At 40.6% G+C, this 25,458-nt stretch overlaps 1 long non-coding RNA gene across 1 annotated transcript in view; it reads right to left on the bottom strand.

Moving 5' to 3' along the window:
• The window catches only part of LOC132345285 (uncharacterized), a 95,806-nt gene that overhangs the window by 21,326 nt on the left and 49,022 nt on the right, over positions 1-25,458 (bottom strand). Inside the window, exons 3-4 of the long non-coding RNA XR_009494516.1 lie at positions 22,909-22,957; positions 7,919-8,061 (exon numbers count right to left, since the gene is read on the bottom strand). This is a non-coding gene — a long non-coding RNA (uncharacterized lncRNA). The remainder of the gene's footprint in view (positions 1-7,918; positions 8,062-22,908; positions 22,958-25,458) is intronic.

The raw sequence follows: 25,458 nt of genomic DNA on the forward strand, positions 1-25,458 counted from the left end.
AGAACTTCTCTGATGAATTCGAAGTCCTTAATGCTGAAAGGAAACTGAGTTATAGAACAATATAGAAGACTGAAGGTGTGGCTCACATTTTAGTGCAGTGCTGTTTGCTTTCAGAGATCCTGAAGAATGGAGACAAGTTGGGTAATGCCCACAATTAAAACAGCCACTGAACTAATAATGCTTTGTATCTTAGTTTAAATGAGCTGTCCCATCTTCTTTGCCAAGAATTATGCAAATAAGCATCCCAGTCTGAAAAAATACTACAATTTTATCTGTCTGTACTAATGTCATTGGATGAAAGTTTCTTTTGGAGGGAGAACCTTACTTTGTTAATCACCTACTAAGAAGCAGAGGTGTTATGTATTTTGCTTATTGAACACTCACTACAACTTTGTGAGTTGTATTTTCACCATTTTACGAAGCTCTTTCCCTTACTCAGGTTCATTGGTTCACCCAACACATTTTTATTGAGTGCCTACTATGTTCCAGGCATGTTTTAGGTGCTGGGAATATAACAGTGAAAAAAGCCTACCAATATCCCTGCCTCATGGAGCTTTTATTTTAGTGGGTAGAGACAGAACTAAACAAACTGATAATGTGCAAAGTTTTGAGAGCTCAGGGTTATGTAGAAAGTTCTGGGGGTAAGAGGAATAGGAATACTAGGTGGCAAGGGTAGCAGGATTTTGTGAATATATAGGATGATCAAAATGTTAATTGTATATTGCCAAGTAAGAAACTACCCCAATCCATATGGCTTCACACACACACACATAAACTTACTAACTTATAGTGTCTGGGTATTAGGAACTGGGAAAGGCTTAGCTAGTGTCTCTGCTTCAAGTCTCTCAAGAGATTCCATTCAGTGTGTCAGCTGGAAGAGTTGGCAGGATTCAGTTTATTTCAGGCTGTTGGATTGAGGGTCTCTGTTCTTTGCGGGCTTTTGGCTGGAAGCCTCCCTTAGTCCCTGCCACCTGGGCCTGTCTATATGGTGGTTGGCCTCCCACAGAGTAGCAGGCAAAGGAGAGATAAGTGTGCCCAAGATGCAGACCACAGTCTTCTTCTGACATACTCTCACAGGTGACACCCATTGCCACTGTCTAGTTCTATTTGCTAGAGGCATGACACTAAATTCATCCCACATACAAGTGTTGAAAATTGTATAAGGGTATGAATACCAGCCTTTGACTGTGTGGATCCCAATAAACTGTGGAAAATTCTGAAAGAGATGGGAATACCAGACCACCTGACCTGCCTCTTGAGAAACCTATATGCAGGTCAGGAAGCAACAGTTAGAACTGGACATGGAACAACAGACTGGTTCCAAATAGGAAAAGGAGTATGTCAAGGCTGTATACTGTCACTCTGCTTATTTAACTTCTATGCAGATGACATCATGAGAAACGCTGGGCTGGAAGAAGCACAAGCTGGTATCAAGATTTCTGGGAGAAATATCAATAACCTCAGATATGCAGATGACACCACCCTTATGGCAGAAAGTGAAGAGGAACTAAAGAGCCTCTTGATGAAAGTGAAAGAGGAGATTGAAAACGTTGGCTTAAAGCTCAACATTCAGAAAATGAAAATCATGGCATCTGGTCCCATCACTTCTTGGGAAATAGACGGGGAAACAGTGGAAACAGTGTCTAGACTTTATTTTTGGGGGCTCAAAATCACTGCAGATGGTGATTGCAGCCATGAAATTAAAAGACGCTTACTCCTTGGAAGGAAAGTTATGACCAACCTAGATAGCATATTCAAAAGCAGAGACATTACCTTGCCAACAAAGGTCCATCTAGTCAAGGCTATGGTTTTTCCAGTAGTCATGTATGGATGTGAGAGTTGGACTGTGAAGAAAGCTGAGCGATGAAGAATTGATGCTTTTGAACTGTGGTATTGGAGAAGACTCTTGAGTATCCCTTGGACTGCAAGGAGATCCAACCAGTCCGTTGTAAAGGAAATCAGTCCTGGGTGTTCTTTGGAAGGAATGATGCTAAATGTGAAACTCCAGTACTTTGGCCACCTCATGCGAAGAGTTGACTCATTGGAAAAGACTCCGATGCTGGGAGGGATTGGAGGCAGAAGGAGAAGGGGACGACAGAGGATGAGATGGCTGGATGGCATCACCGACTCGATGGACATGAGTCTGAGTGAACTCTGGGAGTTGGTGATGGACAGGGAGGCCTGGCGTGCTGCAATTCATGGGGTCGCAAAGAGTCAGACATGACTGAGCAACTAAACTGAACTGAACTGATGAATACCAGGAGGTGGAGATCATCTTAGACACTGCCTACCATATTTAGGTAACCTTTCTAAAGAGAGGACATTTGAACAGAAACCCAAAGGAGGTGAGTGAGCAAGCATGGGTACCTGGGAGAAGAGCCTTTTAGGCAGAGGAGTAGCTAGTGCAAAGGCTGAGGCGGCAAGATGAGGTTGGGAAAGTAGCACTGGATTAGACAATGTAGTTTCATGTGGATCATTGTGGGGAACTTGGATTTTACTTTGAGACAAGAAGGCTTTGGAAGGTTTTGAGCAGAGGAGTGACATGATGTGACCTGACTTTTGTTTGAGGAGGATCACACTCTAGTTGCCGAGTGTGGGAGGAGCAGGGACTGGGACTAATTAGGAGCCTACTGCAGTAACCCAGTGGTGATCATGGCTTAGACCAGGTTGAGAGTACTGGAAATGGCAAGAAGTGGTTGGATTTGGATGTTTTTCCTGGTAGAGCTGACAGGATTTGCTGATGGTTTAGATGTGGAATATGAAGAAACTGAGGAGTCAATGGTGACTGAAGGTTTTTGGACTTAGCAACTGAAAGAAATGTGTTACCCATTACTAAGCTGGAAAACATTGATGAACAAGCAGGTTTTGAGAGAGAAAGGATCAGTCAGGGTGTTCGTACATATTATCATATACTGCTTAGACATCCAACTGGAGATGCTGAGTTGGCAACTGGATCTATAACTGCTCAGGAGAGCAGAATGGACTATAAACACACGTTTGGAAATTCCCAGCATTAATAGAGCATTTAAACCAATGCACTGGGTGAACATACTGAAGAAATGAGTGTAGGTTGAGAAGGGGAAAGTCCTATACATTGAAACCCTGGGGCACTCCAAAATCTAGAAATAGAAAGGTAAGGTCAGCAAAGGAAACTGAGAAAGAGTAAATAGAAAGGGAAAGGGACACCAAGAGAGAGGAGTGCCCTTTAAGCCAAGTGGAGAACATGCTTCAGAGGAAAGAGAGTGCTCGGCTGGGTCAACTATTGCCTTTAGGTCATGCAGGAGTGGATGAGAACTGATCACAGACTTGGGAACCTGGGAGTTATGGTGGCCTTGATGAGAGCTGTTTTAGGGGAGCAGGAAAAAGGAAGGAGCGCAAGAGGAGAAGGTGGGAACTGAGGCTCCTGGGGCCAGCTGATGTCTTTTAACAATTTGTTCACTGAACCACCTGCAACAAGCTCCAGTGGTTCTTATGAAACATATAGATTTGGGGTCCCCACTGCAGAATCTCAGTGGATGGCCCCCTCGGATCTTCACTTTTAGCAAATCCCGCTGGTGATTCCGTTCTGTGCACTTTTCCCTACATCTGATTAAGTTGCTATCAGATTTAAGATACTGTAAGTATGTTCCATTTGTATAACCTAAATGGTTGTTTGTCCTGGAGGCATTCCTATGGATGGTCATTTGTCCGAGAGGCTTTCCTATATTTCCCTTTAGGGTTTTTATTTTTCTGAAGGTTTTTTTTTTTTTTTTTTTTTTTTTTAAGAAAACCTGGGCACAGAAATTCTACAATCCCAAAGAATAGCAGTAGATAAATAAATCTCCCTTCCATATTGGTTCTTAGGAAACTCATGAATTCTGAAATCCTCCAAATCAACATGTTAGTTTCCCAAGGGCTCTAGAAACAGAAAGACAAAATTCATGCAGATTCAGGAAGATTCAGTATTTTGTGGATCACTGAAGTGCTTAATTTACTGAGCCTCTCCACTGAGAAGGATGGAAGAACTGTTGTAGTCAGGTCTTTGGGGAAGGCTGGGGGCCCCTGGGCTGCCTTATCACTACAGCAAAGACTGCACTGTTCAGCAGTATCTGGAGGTTGTTCTTTTTTGCCCTGATAACAGTTTGGTCCTAGGATCAGATATGTTTCAAAAAGAACCATGCAGTGTAAGAGGAAGAGCTGCTGCTGCTGCTAAGTTGCTTCAGTCATGTCCGACTCTGTGTGACCCCATAGACGGCAGCCCACCAGACTCCTCCATCCCTGGGCTTCTCCAGGCAAAAACACAAGTGGGTTGCCATTTCCTTCTCCAATGCATGAAAGTGAAAAGTGAAAGTGAAGTCGCTCAGTCGTGTCGGACTCTTCGAAACCCCATGGACTGTAGCCTACCAGGCTCCTCCGTCCATGGGATTTTCCAGGCAAGAGTACTGGAGTCGGGTGCCATCGCCTTCTCCGAAGAGGAAAAGAGGCAGTGCCGATTTAAACCGAAGTTTTCTCCCTGTGTACTACACAGATGAAAGGGCTCAAAAGATTTAGGTTTGGGGAAGAAGGTGTTCTAAATTGTCGGTCCTTCTCTCCTCAGTCCCTCTTTTTATTACAACCCCCTTCCAAGGCCTACAGACTTGTGCCCATGTCCTCTCCCTCTGTAATCTCCACTCTTCTCATAAGAGACGTTATTACCCTTTGGTTCTTTCTCATACCTTGTAAACCCAAGATACTTGATGCCAATTGAGTTGGCATTTTGGATCCAGAGGGAATAGAATGTGGTGAAATCTAATCCTGTTGATGGCTCCAATTCCATCTCCCCTTTTGTGAGAGCCGCTACTGATCTCCTACCTAGTTTACTTAAGCAAGAGACAGTTGACAACATTTTTCTTAGAGGTAGACCAACATAGCTAGTAGAGGTATATAGAAATTGTATTCCAGTTACTTCTATGTGTATTTATGTGGCCAAGGCAGTTTAAAATATGGAAGAGACTAAAGAAAAACATCTTGAAAGTGGTGCTCATAACTCTAGTCATGGGTCTGTATTTAAATACAAGTTCCCCAAATGACTGAAGTGGGTCGAAGCCATGATGTAAACAGAAAAATAACAAACATGTAAATAAACATAACACAGAAGATCCCAACAAAACTGTGTTAACCCAGCAGCTCCTAGGCAAACAATAGTTTCCCACCAAGCTAAAATATTATCTGTGAAAAAAGTTGAGGGAGAGGAAGGCTAGAGAAGATTGCAGGTGAGCTTGCAAATGCTCCATGAAGACAAAAGGACAAGCACCATCAAAATTCCAAGACCAGGAGATATAAGAATATGGACAAAAACTGGGATTCCCCAAGGATGTCTCCACAAAAAAAGAAAACTGCCAGTTGAGCAGAGCACCTAACTTTAGCCCCATGTATAGAAAAACCGGTGGCCCTGGCATGCAGGCAATGAATAGTAGCTTCTGGAGTGGTAGTTACAAGTGAACATGTGTGCATCACTCATCAGAAGGAGTACACAGATATATTTGGTGTCAACGTTCCTCAATTTGGGGACAGTTCTTTTTTGCATAACCCTTGTGGTTCTCCTGTTGAGGCAATATCTCCAGGAAGACCTGTGATCTTTGAGATCCATCTTATTAATGTATAATGTCAGAGTGGATAATGCTAGTGGGTAGTCTGCAATATTAACTGCATTTTTCCTTTACATATTTGTTCCAAGTGCTTTTTTAACTGAAAATGCAAAACAGTGCACAAGTTAACATCATTTGGGTACTTAAAACTATTAGACAAGACTAGAACACTGGTTGTAGTCAATGGAAAACTTTGATGTTTAGGCTGATTTCTTTGCTCAGTAGTCACTCACTGTGTTTTTATCAAATGGGGTCAAGTTAGTTTCTCTTCATAATATATGTAGCTAAAAAATATACTGAATTCTAACCTTTTCTTTCTTTGGTGAGTAGATTTGTCAAGTGTTTCCCAAATGTACTTCTTTTTCTTAAAAGATGCAGCAATGACACTAAATAGACAGTAATTGTTGCATAATTAATGTGTAGCAGGTGGACCCAGCAATTTCAGTTTGGAATCTCTGCTCCTTCATCCTTAACTGCCTTGCCCTGTCATACTCCCACCACTTCTCCCATCATGCCCCCAGACCTCCCTCAATGCTTGTAAATAGCACAGTGGACACAATTTAATTTGCCTTTGAGGGCAGCTCTTAAATTAACTGCAAAGGGGGGAAGACAGGCACTCTCAGCTAAATATATATGTGTGCACATGTGCAAGCACACACATTTGTTTTCCTCAAGCCTCATTCTTGAGGCTCTTTATTACTTGTTCAGTTCAATATACCGTCTCTAATGCCCTGCATCCCCATCTAACACCTGCTTGTTAATTTCATTCACTTTTCAGCTAGTCTTTTAGTAAGTTAAGGCAATCCACTCAAGAATTATAAAAGGACTTTTTTTTTCCTTTGATCCTTTTACTAACACTAATCCCATACCTACCATATGCTTTCCAAGATACTGGTTCCCACCCTTTTGTTAACTTCTCTTGTGTATCACCCAAGGTCGAGTTTCCTTTGTTCAGTACAGACTATACCATCAACTAAGGGTGGGCTGATATGGGATGAATATCTGAAAGCAATACTTCCTGCTGGCTGGGAAGCATCACTTCACCTGTGCATGCTGACAGTGGGGACAGGCTTGGCCAGAGCATCATTAGTGGTCAAGGTTTTCTCAGGGGTGGCAGGTCTTTTCCTGTGCCTTACATTCAGGATTGAAGGGCTACATGAAGCTATCACAATTTCACTTCTTAAGTTTTCTTCTTTTCTACCTCCTCCTAACAGCTTTGAAAAAATTTAAATTGCAAATTAAAGATCTGGCTTTGCTTTCCTGGTAACTAGCTATAAAACCTTGTGCAACATATGTGACTGCTCTGACCCTCAATTTTCTCATCTGTTGAATCCCTTGGACTGTAAGGAGATCAAACCAGTCAATAATAAAGGAAATCAATCCTGAATATTCATTAGAAGAACTGATGTTCTGAAGGTGAAGCTCTGATACTTTGGCTACATGATGCAAAACGCTGACTCATTGGAAAAGACCCTGATGCTGGGAAAGATAGAAGACAGGAGAAGGGGATGAAAGAGGATGAGATGATTGGAAGGCATCACCGACTCAATGGACATGAGTTTGAGCAAGCTCCAGGAGATGGTGAAGGACAGGGAAGCCTGGTGTGCTGCAGTCCATGGGGTTGCAGAGAGTCAGACACGACTGAAAAGTAACAACATTCTAATGTGCCTTTCAGCACTGATATTCTGAGCCAGAATATATGCTCAGTGCATATAAAAGTTATGTTTATGCCATCTTGTAGTCTATTAAGTGTAAGGAGGTAAAATGGCTTAGGGGAAAGATCTGGGCTGCCTCAGAGCTTGTCATCACTGAGCAGGATAAGAGGAACAGCTGTTCAAACAGCTCCCACTTATTGAGAACCTACTGTATGTTGGTACTATATGTTGGACTTCCCTGGTGGCTCAGACAGTAAAGCGTCTGCCTACAATGCGGAAGACTGGGGTTCAATCCCTGGGTCAGGAAGATCCTCTGGAGAAGGAAATGGCAGCCCACTCCAGTTCTCTTGCCTGGAAAATCCCATGGACGGAGGAGCGTGGTAGGCTACAGTCCATGGGGTCGCAAAGACTCGGACACGACTGAGTGACCTCACTCACTCACTGTATGTTGGGCAATCAGATTTTTACACACAAACTTTTTCATAGAATTTCCAGAGCAACTCCAAGAGGCAGACATTGTTACTACTATTACTAAACCTGTTTTATAGGAAAGGTTAGTAGCTCTTTCAAGATCATAAGGTGTTTGGCATAACTGGAGTCTGGCCACCAAGCACATGTTTTTAACCATTCTGCTACCCCACTGCCCAGTTCACTTACTATTTGACATTGCCAGTCCATTTCTAAAAGCCAGTTCACAGCTTCCATCTTGGAATCAGGAGTTCTGAGATCCTTTCCTGATTCCATTGTTTACTGAGTCTTCAGGCAAACTGTGGAACTTCTTCGAGCCTCAGATTCCTCAACTGTAAAAGAAGAATACAAGATGTGTCTGCGGTTGCCTGCTTCCCTGTCTGGCTCCCTGCAGTCTCAGCCCCAGTCCGGGCTCTGGGACTGACCCTTCCTCTATGGGAAGGGCTTTAAAGATTTCTTGTTCAATGCTGAAGGGGATTCAATACCAAGCATGGTTCCTGCGGGCCTGGTTAATCAGTTGTGGTAAGTGGGCCTCGACCCTAAACGCAACATGGTAGAGTTGTCAGGATAGGTCCTGGGACCATATTGCTTGTGTTTTAATTTCAGCTCTGCCCTTACTAATGAGCTTGGTCAAATTTCCTCATCTTTTTGTGACTCAATTTTCTATCTGTAAAATGGGGAGGATAATAGTAGTGATTTCAGAGGTTGTGAAGATTTAGTAAATTAAAAAATGTAAAGTACATATAGCAGTACCTGACAATTAGTGTTTGCTATTGTCATTATTATTAGAGCTTATGTGGTTTATAGTTCATACTATCATACACAAATGGCATCAATTATATATTTATATTATTAACATTATTATTTACTAATTAAATCCCTGCTGGGTTGCCTCAGGTCTTTCCTAGATAACTTACCCAGTCTCTCCAGGGCTGCAGCCCTCATCACAATCATGTGCTGGGGCAAGATTCTGCAACTGGACCCCTTGTCTGAGGTGGGGTGTTGCAATCTGCTGGGGATATCCTTAATGTTGGTTGTTCTCTCACATCTCTGAATATCACTTGCTCTAGTGTTCCCCAAGATGGTGCTCTGGTGGCATGTGTGGTCCCTTGGGACACAGACCACTTGCCAAGACCACTTGTTGCCCCCTCCCCTGTTCCCTGGAGCCCCATCTGCCCTGTGCCACACCTTTCTGCAATGCTGGTGCTGTGGGCATTTCGACTAGGGCCCAAGCCAGTACAATATGTGTGTTCAGAAGTTACCACTTCACCTTGATGCAGCCTCATAAAATGACTGTAAAGCATGGTGTATGTAAAATAGGCATGAGATCAGACTTCTGTACTTTTTTTTGGTAACAGCTTTATTGAGATATAACTCATATACCATGTAATTCACCCTGTTCAAGTATGAAATTCAATTCTTGGATATAGGCACAGAATTGTACATCTATTATCACAATAGATTTTATGATATTTTCATCACCCCTCTCCTCTCCAAAAAAAAAAAAAAAAAAAATCACCTATTCTTCAGTATTTGGGCTTCGTAGATGGTGCTAGTGGTGAATAACTTGCCTGCCAATGCAGGAGATGTAAGAGACTCTGATTGGATTGCTGGGTCAGGAAGATTCCCTGGAGGACAGTATGGCAACTCACTCCAGTGTTCTTGCCTGGAGAATCCCATGGATGAGCCCAGCGGGCTATGGTCCATAGGGTTGCAAAGAGTTGGACATGACTGAAACGACTTGCACACACACACTCTTCAGTATTTACCCTTTAGTTCCCCAGCTCCAGGTAACCACTAACCAACTTTCTGTCTGTAGAGTTGCCTATTCTGGACCTTTTGTATAAGTGGGATTGTAAAATATGTGACCTTTTGTGACTGACTTCATTTAGCATGTTTTTAAGGTTCATCCTTATTGTAGCATGTGTCACTGTGTCGTTCCTTTTTATTGCCAAATAATATTCATACTTCTCTACTTTTAATTCAGTAGTTAACTTTGACCCTCTCCTCACATTCCGAAGGGCTAGTGAGGAATTCAACTCCTTGTTCTTCGGGTTTCCATTGGAGGCTGTGTCAAGGTTCCAGGCTCTCAAGCAGAGTTGACACACCCTAGGGCCCAGAAAGGCATCAGCCATCTGGCCACATAGGTTACTGGCAAGATGCCACTGCAGCCTTTAAGGGCCTCCCTTCTGCCATCTTTGTGCCATCTTTAGTGCATGGAGGCCATTGTTGTGGTTGGAGAAGCCTGGGCAGTGGTCTGCCTCTTGGTACACTGATTGTCTCTCTGAGGTCCTGCTGGGTTCTTGGGGGTACTGGCAGGAAGTAAGGCAGGAAACAGACGGCCCTAGACTTAGTCTCCCCCACCAAGCCAGAGAAACTCTCATTTTAGACAGGGGATATTCCTCCCTAGATTTAACTATATTCTCCTTAATGCCTCTTAAAATAAAATTTAGATATTGCAACCTCAAACCTTCCCTGAGGCAAGAGAGCAGAGAATCTGTACTCACACGAATCAGGGCCTCAAAGGGGAAAAACAGAAGAGAAAACACAAATTTATCTAAAAAAGTAATCTTGTATCAGAGTACATTTCTCATTGTTCAGATCTCCTCATTAGAAAGGCCCATTAAGCAATGGAGCATTTTATCCCATCATACCTTTTCTTATTTCCCAATCCAGTCATTGCTGGCTCTTTCCTGTGCCACTAGCCCATCTGCCACTGCATACTAACAGCTCTTTGACCCTCACAAGCCACTGGTTACTGTGAGGACAAGATAGGTGGCAACCTTGATTCTGCTGTGTGAATTTTTCCTTTAACAGTATAAAAAAGCTACCTCTTTTTTGCAGTAGAATGAAAATGATCTATGCTATTAGAAATGTAGGATTTCTGCTATATATTTCTATTACACATTTTTCTATTTCTATGACATAGTTCTATTATATATTACTGACAGAAATTTCTATTTTAACTGTCTAAATACCGAGTTGTGGTCTCAGGATTCCTTTATATTCTTAAAAATTGAGGATTCCAAAGAGTTTTTGTTTTTTGGGATTATAGCTATGAATATAAACTATACTAGAAATCAAAACTAAGACATTAAAAAACACATTATTAATTCATTTGAAAACAATAAACCCATTATAGGTAAATTAACATATTTTTATAAAATATGTATTTATTTTCCAAAACAAAAAATCAGTGAGTAGCACAGCATTATTTTATATTTTTTGCAAATATTTTTAATGTCTGACTTGATAAAAGACACTGGATTTTTATATTGGCATCTGCATTCAATCTGGTAGATGTTTCTATTGAAGTATATGAAGAAAATCTGGTGTTACGGAGGTATGCATTTGGAAAAGGGAGGAATATTTTAGTAGCTTTTTTTGGATAATTATAGATACGATCCCAAATCTCAGCAAGAGGTAGTTTCTTAAATGTTACTTGTCAATAAATATTGCCAGATGTTTTCTTTGAAATAACAGGCTCATTTTGTTCATTTTCAAGAAAATGTCTGCCAAATTCCTAAATCTGAATAAGTTGCTTTTTCAAGTAAAAATGATGTTTCATGAAAAAAATGGTTAGTTCAGCTTGTAACTCAAACGATAATAACAACAAGCATTTATCTTGGCGATACCGGTTCCACCTTAATATGGAGCAGATGTTCCTCTGTGTCTGTCCTAGTTTGTCAGAGTATTACTAAGACCCATCCTGAAGTGTTGTGGTTTAATGAAATTAGTGACTTTTAATGTTTCATCAAGGACATTCTTAAGTAAAACTAGCTTTCTTACCTTTTGATTTGTGAGTTTGTGCTGGTGAAGAAAATGGTGTCTGTTGGGTACAGTTTGGTGCTCCTTCTTCAACATGTATTAAGGGACTGTCAGTTTGAGCCAGTATTACTTTTGCATCATCAATATAAATGTCCACACAGTGTAAAAGGCAAATCATTCTTCAAACATTATTATGAAAGTAGTTTTGATCTCTTGGATTCCCCTGCAGAGTTCCCCAGGACTTCACAGATCACACTTTGAGACACAAAGGAAATGAAAGCAGTCAAGGGAAAAGCATGTTCTTGCTTTGTGAGTGTTCCTTATTGCCGCCTAGGACCTGGTGTTCTGTATGTGCCCTGACCTGTCCTGGCACCTGCTCCCCTCCTCTTCTGTTCTGGGTTGTCCATGATGTAACATGACAACATCTTTGGGAACTCCAGGCATTGAGCCTTTTAACTTGCTCTGTTTCCAGCCTCTGTAGCGGTGCCGGGAAGGGTGGTGGTGTAAAACTCTTTTATTTTCCCTTTCCTTCCAACACTAAGAATCTACTAATGAAAATACTGGTAAAATCCCCCAAAACTTCAAAATTATTGAAAAAAAAATCTAGAAATAAAAGTGATCAGAAATGTATATCCTACTCCTTGTGGTTTTGAAAGCATTTGTCCCTTACAGAGGCCATATTGATTAACCTTGAACATTTTTCCTACATGCTTTATTTTCACTGGATTGAAATTGAAGAGTTTGGAAAAAAAAAAATCCCTGGCTTTCTATGCTGTCCATAGGAATGGTCTGAAGGACAGCCTTTCCCTCTCGCCACCACATGTAAATGGATCTGGAAGCTTTGAACTTGAGTGTTGGGCCCCTTCCAAACTCCTAATGGCTTGTTTCATATAAAAACATGACGCTTGGCAACTTGTATGAGGGATCTAACCCCATATTATGTTACTACAACTAGGTTCAAGACTATATGTGGTAAGCAAAAATATTTAAACATGATAGAGGATAGTTAATAGGATTAAGTACATTCAGTTATTTCTAACTCATATGCTAGAATAAACTTTTATTTAAATGTAAAATTCTCTTTTGCTATTCAAGTGTTTAAACAAGAAAATTCATATGTTTTGAAACCATAAAATCTGGCAGTTTTCTAAGAGTCCAAGACTGTATGTTGGTTTTTTAAAAAATTCATCCATTTATTAAAAACAGTATTTATCAAGTGCCTACTGTGTGCCAAACATTGTTCTAGCTGTGGGGATGAAGCAGAGAATAAGAGACACAGTTTCTGTACTCATGAAGACTATAATCTAGAAGGAGACAAAAGATGACAACTAAATAAGCAAGATAATTTCAGAAAATGATGAGCATATGAAGGAAATAACACAGGGTGTATGGATAATGAATCACAGGGGAAATAAGGTAGTCAGAGAAGGCCTCCCTAGGGAGGTGACATTTGAGCTGAGACCTGAATGATGAGAAGCCAATCATGGGAAGAGCCAGGTCGAAAAGTATTTGAAGCAGAGGTAACATCAAGTACAGAGGCCCTAAGGTGGGAATACATTTGATGCTTTTGAGGAGTAAAGTGAAGGTGGTACAACTTGAATATAGTAAGAAGGGCATGGGTACAAGATGAGGTCAGGTCATGCAGAGCCCTGTAAGCCATGGGCAGGCATGTGGATATTATAAGCAAAACAGGAAGCAATTGGAAGGTTTTAAAATAGGGAGTGACGTAACCTATGTGTTTTCAAAAGACCACCCTGGGTGTGGTGTAGAAGATGGATTGTAGGAGGGAGTGCAATGGGCAGCTATGGCAATGGGTTGGCTGTTTGGCAGAAATGGAGAGAAGATGAGTTTGAAGATACAGTTTGGAGGTAGAACCAGAAGGAGGCATCAAGGATACCTAGATTTTATTTTATTTGGCTTGAGTTACTAGATGGATGGTGCCATTAGAAATTGAGATGTGTACGACAGGGAGAGGTCTGAAAGCCTTTCTTTATCATGACTTTCATTTCCACTGATGTAACAGGTGTGCCGCAGCTCCAAGCATAGTGTCAGAACTCTGGATGGGAGAAGGAGGAAGCTGAAAGTAGGAAGAGGGTGGTGTCTATGTCAGGAAAGCAAAAAATTTTGCAGAGATCCTCAGTAGACCCCTACTTTTATCTCATTGATCAAAGTTATGTCAGGTGACCACCTCTAGCTGCAAAGGAGGCTGAGCTCTTTAGCTGGACACATTGTTTCTCTAAATAAAACAAGGTATTTTAATAAGGAGTAAGGGGTGAATGGATATTATGGAAGCAGACAACTAGCAGTGTCACTAGGGATAAATTATGTTTAAGGTCCTTGTTGAATGTTCAAATGGGAAAGTCAAATAAGACTGGAAAGTAAAGTCTGATTTTCAAGGGAGGGCAGAGCTGATAACAGTTTGGAAGTCATTAGCCTGTAGACCATATTGAAAGTTAACAAGGTAGATGAGATCAACTAGGGAGAGAGTAGAGTTGGAAATTTGTTATTTTGTATTTACTAGTGTGACCTGCTCTAATTAATTTTATTCAACAAAATTTAATGCACATTTTCTGTGTGTCAGGGCACAAAGGTGAAGCTTTCATACAGCTTAGGGTTAGAACAGGAAGAAAACGTATCAGTTTTAATAAATGATATATGACAACATACATGAAAAATTCATTTATATAGGTTGGTAACACCAATCTGAATTATGACAGTAGGTCTACTGCAGATCCATATTTTAAGTAAGAATTTAATTTATCTTGAGTGATTTGAGATTCATCTGTCTTATATGTCCATCTGCATATTTTAATTTAGAAATGCATTAAGAAAACTTTGAATTATTTAATATGACCAAATGCTAATCTTAGTAAATTATGCTAAGTAAATATGCTGATGTTAAAATTAATATAATGCATTATGGAATCTGAAATTAATTTTGAAGTTTAGACTAGGATGATCAGGGAATTATTTGTCAGATGACCCTGGTTTAGACTGGAGCTAAACAAGCGTTTGTTGACTTAATTGCCACTTATAATTTCATTTGGAAATGTCATGGGTGTTTCAAACTTATCATGTCCCAAATTGAGTTCTTTATCTTACCTATCTCTCATTCCTTCCTCTATGTCACATTTTTCTATAGTTCTTTTGAAGCGAGTGGTGCTACTCTTCTTTTGGCTTGAGCCAGAACTCTAGGTACAGCCATTTCCCTCACTGCACTCTATCAGTAAAACTTCTGATAGTTTTACCTTTAAATATATCTTGAATCTTTACATGTCCTCCACCTTGGATCATCATCATCTCACTCACACTCTATAGTCATACCCCTTGGAAATCCATCTCTGTAGCTAGAGTGATTTTACTTAGCTACAGTGTCTAATTCACTATTCTGATTAAAACCCAGAAAAAGCTCAGCATTCTGTAAAAATGATGACTTGCGGTAAAATAAATTAAAAATATCAGGTTAACCTGAGATGATGAGGCCCTTTTATTGCAGGGCTTTTCAGAGCCTTCAGTATGCTGATGTATATGTAAGCCTGAATTCATATATGCATTATGAATCCCTCAGCAGAGGTAACATTGAGAATATTTCCAGACACAAGTTTCAGTAAAGCTATTATTTTGAAGAACACCTCGTGAATTACCTCTGTGAACACCAGTGTTTTATATAACTTGGCTTAGGAAACTTTGTTTACAGAAAGAAATCTACTTGTCTTAAAGTGGTGTGTAAGACTTCCCATAACTTGGTTCTCACCTTCCTTATGAAGCTCATTTTTGACCACTCCCCATTTTGAACTTTCTGTCTAATAATAGAAAACCACATCCAGTTCTTGTGCACAATATGCTCCTGTGACTTTGCTCAAGCTCTTCCCTCTGGAATACCTTTCTCCTTCATCTGGCTAACTCTACTAATCCTTCAGCTCTCAGTTCAGAGACATTCCTCGAAGTACCTGTCCTCTGAGATCAGCACAACATAAAAAGAAAACTGTTTATGTGTCTTTTCCCCCAGTTGGGAAATAAAGATTAAGAGATCATGCTGTGATAATGATGGTGGTGGTGATGATAGCAAAATTCTTTTCACTCACTAGATACCAGGCTCTGTATATGAATTATCTTATTTAATATTCACAAAACTTCCATGAAATAGGTATTATTAGTATTCTCATTTTTCAGATAAATAAGTTAGGGCTTAGAAAGACTGAGGAACTTGCCTGAGGCTATATAGTTAGCAAATGATGACCTCAAGTGAGAATTAAGACAGCCAGAGGCTGCCCCTTTTGGCACTGTGTCTACAATACCAGCTTGGCACCTGGCAGTAGATACTTGATAAGTGTTTGTTGATCTAAACTAGTGTGTGTGTGTCCCACACATAAGGATGTTGGACACAATGTAGAAAACAGAAGCATTTGCTGTTAATTTTCATTTCTGGCAAAAGTGGCAGTGGAAAAGGAGGCATGGAACGAACAACAGCTCATGTATCAAATTACCATCAACTTGCTTATTGTCTTATCATCAGATGTACGTTTCAGGAGTGGCCAATGCCTATTTTACATATGTGTTAGTTTTTGCAGGATAAAAAGCAAATTAGTGTTTAATGGGGACTAATAATGTTGTCACCTAATTGAGTAATATCTAATGAATCCTTTCAATCAAAACCAGTGGGTATTTCTAGTTAGAAATGAGTGTGGGAAATATTTTATCTCAAAATATTTTCATATGTGAAAAATATGTATGAGTTTGTGAGAGATGTTGACTATCTAAAGTAATTTTGAGAGTATGAGTCACTTATCCTGAGCCTGGAACTTGACAGTTGCTTTGGAGAGTTACAAGTTTATGATAGTTTCTGCACTTTAGAATTTTGCTATATGCTTGGGAGTATCAGAAGTATCTTATAGTCTGTCTTTAAACTTTTTTCTTAATAAGGAAAAGTTCAAATTATTATTTTGTTGTACTCTATGAGGATCAAGAGTCATCATAATATGATTATAATTTGAATATGAGTAATAAATATATGGAATGGTGATTGCTATAAGCTGATTCTTTGCTTCTTAATTAAATTTTGCAGATGATAGCAACATTGAAAACAAAGTAATAGCTTATAAATAATAAAAGGGATTGGTAACTCCCATAATATATAATATATGATTTTGTTTGAGGTATGTATTTTGTGTTAGATCAAGTTGGTCACTGTTTAGAATAAAGACCTGCATGACTTTCTATTCCAAATTAAACTATAAATGTAAATGCTTGTAAATGCTTGGGCTTTTTTTTTTTTTCTGTTTCATATGTGGCCTACCACTTTGGATAAATTATTTAATTTCTTTATGTCAGAATTTTTTCATTATGAAGGGGAAGGTTTCTTATTCTCCATTTCTTTTTTTTTTTTTTTTTTTAGGATTAACCACTCACTATTCCCCTAAACTCACTAGGAGTTAATGCCAGGGGATACTGTGGGCATGTTCTCACTGTGGGCATGTTCTTTCTTCATGTTCAGCTCTTGCCCTTTCATACATGTATTTTCATGAATGTCTGCTAGTTTACCCAGAAAAGACCTCGCGACACCACCAGAGTCAGTAAATCTGGTCGTCTCATTCTTCAATCTTAGCTATTGTTGGGGTCATGTGTTAATGCTTGTATGTAACCAGAAAATACCTGTGTAGTGCGATTTCTCTATTCTTGTGTGACACCATAGCACAAGTCAATAGACTTAGGGAGCTCTATGCTTTCAAGGAGGAAAGAGAGGGGCTTTAATTTTTTTTTCTTTAGTTAAATGTTATAAAATCTTTAAAGCTAAAATTCAAATAATTGTTGGCTTAACCAAAATCCATCAACTCACAGTAATTTTCCTATTTTTATTCACTAGTGGCAACAGAAGCCTAAAAAAAGAAGCTCCATAAAGTAAGATATAAGATTTGGGTTAGGGTTATCAGGTAATTGTTCCTTTTTGCCCTGCTCCCAAATTATTTTTAGCCCTGGGGGTAATCTGTGAGGCAGCTTTAACATTTTGTCAGAAGTTAGTAGTCTCGCCTCTTCTTTGTCCTCCCTATCTTACTGGCAAATATTTCTGTAATGACCCAGTTCTGCTTCCTGTTAAACTGTACAAATGATTCATTTAATTCAACATTTAGCTTTTGATCCTATTTGGAAATATATAGTTGAAAGTGATTCCATTCATTAGCTGATGCATTTTCCCTCTGCTAACCATTTTCAAGTCATTTCACTGTTAATTTTGGTTAAGGGAAGAGAAACAGCTCTTTGAAACTCCTTCTAGTCATGGGAGGAGTTTTATAGGTCTGATACAGAGGGCAAAAAGCACGGCTTGGCTGATTTTCAGATCTCTCCACCCATGCCTACCTCTGCAATAGAGACTGGAGAAGCTGAATAGTCACTGTTTTTACCTCCCCTGAAGCAAGGGGTGGCCTTCGAACAGAGTTCCAGCCAGTGCAGCGTAAGTGGAATTCTGCTGAGAAGGGTTTTGGGAAGGGTCTTTTATTTCCTGAAAAAGGGAGCTAGAAGCTGATTTTTTTTTTTTTTTTTTACTTCTTCCACTTTTTTTACTTCTTTATTTTTTGGTCTTAAACATGGTTATGATGTTTGGATCTGTAACAGTCATCTTGTGACTTTGAGACAATGAGGCAATGTACTGAAAATGGTAGAGCAGAATTACAGGAAAAAAACTTGATTTTTATTACATCATGGAGCCCCACCCTATACAGAACTGCTTCCCTATAGATATTAGACGGGGAAAATAAATCCTTTCATGGTGATTTTAAGACGTAGCTACAAATTCCTTGACACTCCTCCTATCAAAGATGTAGCCTAATTCCTCTTCTCTTGAATATAGGGCAGCCTTAATGACTTGCTTCCAATAAATAGAATGCAGTAGGAGTGATAATGAATGACTCCACAAGTCATAAAAGGTGATACAGTTTCTGTTTTGTTATCAGTCCCTCTCTCTCTTGTGCAGTTGAGAACCTCAGGTTGACATGTCAGAAGTCAGTCTAGGGACTTCCCTGGTGGTCCTGTGGCTAAGACTCCACATTTCCAATGCAGGGGGCCTAAATTCAACTCCTGGTCAGGGAACTAGATCCTACATGGCACAACTAAAACCTGGTACAACAACAACAAAAAAAGCAGTCTACACTGAAGCTGCCATGCTAGAGAAACCACTTCAGAAGACCACACAGAGATTGAGATACCCAGGGAGCCCCAGCTGTCCCAGCCTGAACTCTCTTTTCATCAAGAACTGACAAATAAAAAATAATAATAAAGTGCTGAAAAATTTAAAAAAAAAAAAAAAGAACTGACAAATACACGAGTGAATCAGCCTTCAAAGGATTTTAGCCCTTAGTCTTCAAGCTTCCCTAGCTGATGCCAAGGAGAGCAAACAAGCCCTTCCCCACCAACTTCCACCCAGCCAAAGCTCTCCTCAAATTGCAGATTCATGAGTAAATAGATGTTAAGCCACTAAATTTGGGGCGGGGTCAAACAACTGGAACACTCTATTTTTTATATCATTGTTATTTGGATGTTCTGTTACCTGCAGCCAAAAGCGTACACATCTGAAACACTTAATTGTATAGAAGATGAAAAGAAACAGCTAAAATGACCCTTTAAATGACTAGATGTTCCAATTATCCATTCTAGTCCTCTCTTAGCCTGGCCATGGGTATCAAATTAATTATAGTACCGATGTCAACAGCTTTCCATCGAAATAGATGCTAATTTAGTTATATAAAGGTTTTATAGGATTGGGCTTGTAGAAATATAGAAAAGGAAAAATTTCAATTCAGGTTAGCATACTGCTATTTTATGCGCTTCTGGTATTTTGCTAACAACAACAAAAAAATATGAATAGCTGTCTCACTGGCAGATAAAGCTTGTCTGAGTCCCCAACTTCATCAAAATCCCATCAGTGTTTCTTAATGAAACACTCCTAGCATTTGACAGCTTTGTTCTTTCATTGACATTTGCAGCTTTTTAAATAGATGAATATTTAATGTCATGTTTAATAGACCAGATTCTTTGAAGCAAAATCCCATTAGTTAGTGCTCACTTTTTAGAGTGGATGGTCACTAATTACTATTAGAATTTATTTAAAAGTTTTAATATATGATTTTTATCAAACTCATGTATAAATCCAGCATATAGAAACCAGTAGGATTGTTCTAGATTAATATTCATACATGGAAGCTGCAGTATAAATTAAAAAGTCTTTTATCCCAAAATAACATAATGGTACTTCTAATGATGGAAATTCCTAATCAGCTTTGCAATATAGTTTGAGCAATTTTCTTATCCCATTGCACTGAAATTTTAAACCTAAAGGAACAAAATGTAACTCCTGAAAGCTGGTTGCACAAAAGCCAATTTCGCTGTTGTGTGTTTATTTACTCAATGTCCACATCCTTAGTCTGTTGCCAAATTCACAGTGGGGTGGAGCAGCACATGTGTCATTGTGCTGATGCTATGGGGTGGGATGGGTGTGGAAGCTGGGTTGGGGAAGCAGAGGGGTCCTTGCAAAAAGAAGTTACATAAGTGATATCATATGCAGAAGCAGCCTCTGGGGTTTAAAAATAACTGGGCAGGGAGTGTCGGCCTTTCTTGGATCTGACTCCCTGACTTATTATCCTTAAGGGTCAGACCTATATTCCTGGGTGGGCTGAGAATCCGTTTAAGTGCACTCAGTTCCCAATAGCAACCCTACACAATACCTTAAAGAGCCTGGGAATGTTTTTTTGTCTCATGACAGCAAGGTGCTGCCTGCAAAAACCAAACCAATGTCTCAATGAAAAGCCAAAACAGTTTGGACAGATGTTTCATACTGTGCCTCAAATGTGGTTGTTTCCAGCATGTTTCCTTCAATGAATGGAAACACAGAAAAACAGAAAAGATGACTGCTTTTGCACGACAGGTCTAAAGCAGATTTTAAAAAGCACTAATTTCCTATCCTAACCTTCTTCTCCCTATCCATCTTTTTTCGGAAACTGAATTATTGATGTATGAGACAATGCCTTGTATTTACACTATCTGATATTTTTAATTTCGTGACTTGTGAAAAATAAGTTGCTCCTGCATATATACCCTGATGTCAGAGATTCTGTAGGGGCCGGTGCCATAATTTAATTTGCATCTAGCATCTGAGAAAATAAATATATAGGGGACGGTTGTGAAAGACACTGGGAGCAGTGGAATAGGGGTGAAATTTTTGAAAGTTCAGAAAATAACCTAAATACATATTAGATCTGCCATTTGCCTTTGGTAACTCAGCCCTGAGCATCCGCATCTGTCAATTACTTGAGATCCTCAAGTCATGTGTGTATGCGCGCTCAGTCGCTCAGTCATGTCTGACTCTTTGCAACCTCGTGGACTGTAGTCCACCAGGCTCCTCTGTCCATGGAATTTCCCAGGCCAGAACCCTGGTGTGGGTTGCCATTCCTCCTTCAGGGGATCTTCCCAACCCAAGGATCAAACCCAGGTATCTTGCGTCTCCTGCATTGGAAGGTGGATCCGTTACCACTTCACTACCTGGGAAGCCCCATGTCATAGGAGAGGCAGGTATTTCTGCTCTACGGCATTGTGTGCTCTGAATCTCACTTGGTGGTATCCTCTGCATCAGAACCCTTAGCTTTAGTCCCTGAGCTCCTTCAAGGCCTTCTCCTAGCTAATGCCTTTCCTAGAGTTTCCCAGGTGCCTGAAACTTACCCCCATTTCTCCTGCTTCTTGGTTTAGCACAGAGAGCCCATCAATTCCTCTCTAATGCTCTTACCTCTTCCTGATGTCCTGTATGCCATCAGAAATTAGGAAACAATCTCTCATTCATATAAATGTTCACTTTCAGAAGCATGACCTATTCAAGCCAACTCCTTCCAGAGGCCTGAGTTCTTTCATTCACTGAAGCAGTAGTTCTCAAAGTATTAGTCATCTTAAAATCAGATTCCCACTGAATGAAGCTCTTTCTGGTGGGGTAAGGAGTCTGCATGTGTAACAAGCTCCTTACTTAGGTAGCCAAATTCCATCTCAAGATAAAGGTGCAGAGAGATAATTTCATCTCTATACACATCAAGATTACAATTTCTTCTTAAGGATGAGAATGCCTTTTCACCCTCACAGTTTGGAAACCTCAAGAAAAGTCTGCCAGTTTCAACAACCAGGACACACCCAACCCTTCAACTTGCAGCAGTCTCAAAACAACTGCACTTGTACTCCATGGGGAACCTTGAAGCTGAGAGCTCCACCTGACCTTTCATCCTGGGCCTTGGCCAGCCTTCCCATGCACCTTTGAGGAGCTCCCTCCTCACAGCGGCTGTGTTCTGTACTCTGGTCTTCTCACTGCTCTGTGCCTCTTCTCCCTAACCACCGCTGTCTTACCGCACCACACACTCAGCCCAGTTACCCCTTTCTCTGGACTTCTACTCAGTGGTAAATCCCCTTCCAGCAGTTCCTGCAGCCTCTGGCCTCAACTGAACTCTGGTTCTCCCTAATGATGCTCTTTCCTCTCTGGTCTTCCCGAATGCTGGCTGCCCTCTTTCCTACTCCCATTATGAGCTGGTGGCAGTGAATGCGGGATAGAGCTGGGAAGGGATTGGCAAACTTCATCTGTAAAGGACCAGATAGCAAATATTTTTGTGGCCCATACAGTCTGTTATAACTACTCAAGTTTACTAGCCATATTAGCGCCAAAGCAATCACGGGCAGTAAGTAATAGGAAAAAAAATGTTTCAATTAAGCTTTATTTATGGACACTGAAATGTGAATTTCATGTAATTTTCATGTCATAAAGTAGTATTATCATTTTGAAAAAAATTTCAACCATTTAAATATGTAAAAGCCATTCTTAGCTCATGGGCTGTGCAGAAACAGGGGACGGGCTGGGTTTGGCCTATGGATTGTTGTTTGTTGACTCCTGATCTAAACCAGTGCTTCTCAAACTTTAACACACATACATCTCAGTAGAAAGTCCGACTGTTTGCAACCCCATGGACTATACAGTCCATGGAATTCTCTAGGCCAGAATACTGGAGTGAGTAGCCTTTCCCTTCTCCAGGGGATCTTCCCAACCCAGCAATCGAACTGGGGTCTCCTGCATTGCAGGCAGATTCTTTACCAACTGAGTGATCAGGGAAGCCCTGATACACCTCACTAGGGGGTCATGTTAAATACAGACTCTGATTCAGTAGATTGGGGGTGGAACCTGAGATATGCATTTCTAACAAGTGACCAGGTGAGCACACCACCCTTTGAGTAGCAAGGTACTACAATCATGTGTAGAAACTTGTTCTTTATAAAGACATTAAATACAGTTTAAAGATATAGGAAAATGCTCATACTGTAATTCGTATTGGAAGGGCTGTGTGGAAAGTGTGGTAGCTGAGAAAGCAGGCTTTCAAACCAAACAGACTCCCACTTACCAGCTATGTGAATCTGGACACACTTCTTAATCTTTCTCAGTTTCCATTTCTGTAAAACAAGGTAATGATAATCTCTACTTCAGATGGTTGCTTTGAATTTTAACATGTGCTAGCAAGTTCTTGATAAATATTAGCCATTATTATTTTTAACTTTAAAAAGCAAGACATGATTTAGATAACAAAATAATAACTTTAATCTTAGTGCTTTGGGGGATTTCCTTGCTTTCTGTTTTTGGAAAACATTTGCAAGGGTCATGCCCATTCTTTCATTCAAGAAATGTTTGCTGAGGGGCTCCTTCTCCTGCCAGGCATTGTGCTTACTGGATCTGCTAAAGATGAGTGAAATGTAAGCTTACATAAGTGGGGGAGATGGAAACAGAAAGCAATTTCAGCCTAAAATAAGTGCTGTAGGAGAATGGATACAGAGGGCTTGGTGAAGGGAGAGGAAAGAATGTTTTCCCTGCTATAAGGAGAGGTCAGAGGGATTCCACACAGGAGGTGACTCTTCAGCTGGACTTCAAGGTATGAATATGGGTCTGCCTGAGGGAAGAGGATAAACAAAGGCAATGGAGCATTCAGAGGGAGTTTAGGGAAACTGGCCCCTAGGGATGTGTGGGGAAGGCCAGGGAGACAGCCCTGACCAACCAGAACAGATGTAGGCCTTTATGTCATAGATGCTTGGACTGGCTGGGTTATCAGTTCTGGGTAGGTCATCATCCCTTTGTGGAAAACATCCAAATATTACCATAATACATGACAGCAGGGACTTGAAGAAAAGACAGTGTCAGAAAATCCTTGACCACTTTTGCTGGAGTCACAGAAAGACTGAGGAGCCCTCATGCTGAGTCAAGGAATCACAGCCTCTGTGGCTTGTCCATAAGGACTACAATAGACTGGATAAAATTTCCCTACAACTTGGGTCCTACCATTTTAGGGCCAAGGAAAATGGCCTTTGTAAGTAGTCTCCTGGGAATGTACTTGGCTAATTATCTGCTGTCTGTTACAGAACGGACTCTGTGTGGTGCTGTGAGGGCTACTGCTATACAGTCTGGCATCTGTCACAGAGAGTTTAGCCCCTAGTGCTAAACTGTCATAGAAGTCAGTTTGGGAAATAAAAGCATAGAAGTCACTGCACCATAGGGCAAAGGGAGAAAACAGCCTTATAGAACTTTATAGGAAGAAGAAAGTTTATAAGGAATTTGGATATGGAGTGGGAGCTCCAGGTATGCTTCGTGGAGGCAGCAGCACTTGAACTGGCTTTGAGACTAATGTTTCTGTCTTTGGGAGTTTCCTTCAGAATCTCTGGCTTGTTGCAGGTAGGGAGGGGACTGAGGTCTACCTGTGTAAATAACTAACTTCAGTCAGTGGCATCAGAACTGATGGTGGTAGGGCCCCAAAGCTGCCATCTGAAAGGACATTGAACCTCTACAAAGCAAAACTTGCAGTCAAAGAAAATTTGGATGACAGCCCAGAATTAAAATTTAGAGATGGTTCTTGGCAATATCTCTTCTGTCTTCACTTACTGATTCCCTGAGACCTTCTGTTCTCCATAGCAGGCTTCTAAACCAGAAGGTCATGTGTGAGAAGTAGCAGGCCCCATAGCAAGGCAGGATGGAAGGAGGGAGGGTATTTCCCCTGGGCTGGCCATTTGCATCCTGCTGCTCATTGTCCTAAGGGGCAGACTACTGATCCCAGCCTGCTCTCCTCTCTGTTTATCCCTTCTTTCTCAGTGGTACAGGATGGACTTTCTATCCTAATCCTTTCCCAAACCATGTTGATCTTTTTGAATGGATTTTTCCACATCTTACCTGTCTTGAATTGAGATTTAGCCACATCTGGGCCTACTTGGTGACCCTGAATGGCCCCAGCTGAGTTGCTTGGCTGGAGTGGGGATTTGTGCATGGGGCTTGGAGCTGGTAAGAGGGCACTGAGGAGGCCACCACAGGGCTTCCCAGACCAGCCTGTGGACTAGGTTTGTGGTCAGTGGAGAGGGGTCTACAAGCAGAAGATAAAGGTGTTTTTTTTGTTTGTTTGTTTTACAAGGAATTCTTTGAGTGAGCTGGAATCAAGATTGCCAGGAGAAATATCAATAACCTCAGATATCCAGATGACACCACCCTTATGGCAGAAAGTGAAAAAGAACTAAAGAGCCTCTTGATGAAAGTGAAAGAGGAGAGTGAAAAAGTTGGCTTAATCTCAACATTCAGAAGACTAAGATCATGGCATCTGGTCCCATCACTTCATGGCAAATAGATGGGGAAACAGTGGAAACAGTGGCTGACTTTATTTTTCTGGGCTCCAAAATCACTGCACATTGTCACTGCAACCATGAAATTCAAAGACGCTTGCTCCTTGGAAGGAAAGTTATGACCAACCTAGACAGCATATTAAAAAGCAGAGACATTACTTTGCCAACAAAGATGTGTCTAGTCAAGGCTATGGTTTTTCCAGTGGTCATGTATGGATGTGAGAGTTGGGCTATAAAGAAAGCTGAGCACAGAAGAATTGATGCTTTTGAACTGTGGTGTTGGAGAAGACTCCTGAGAGTCC

Source organism: Bos taurus, chromosome 5, assembly GCF_002263795.3.
Source record: "Bos taurus isolate L1 Dominette 01449 registration number 42190680 breed Hereford chromosome 5, ARS-UCD2.0, whole genome shotgun sequence".
Classification (NCBI taxonomy): Eukaryota; Metazoa; Chordata; class Mammalia; order Artiodactyla; family Bovidae; genus Bos; species Bos taurus.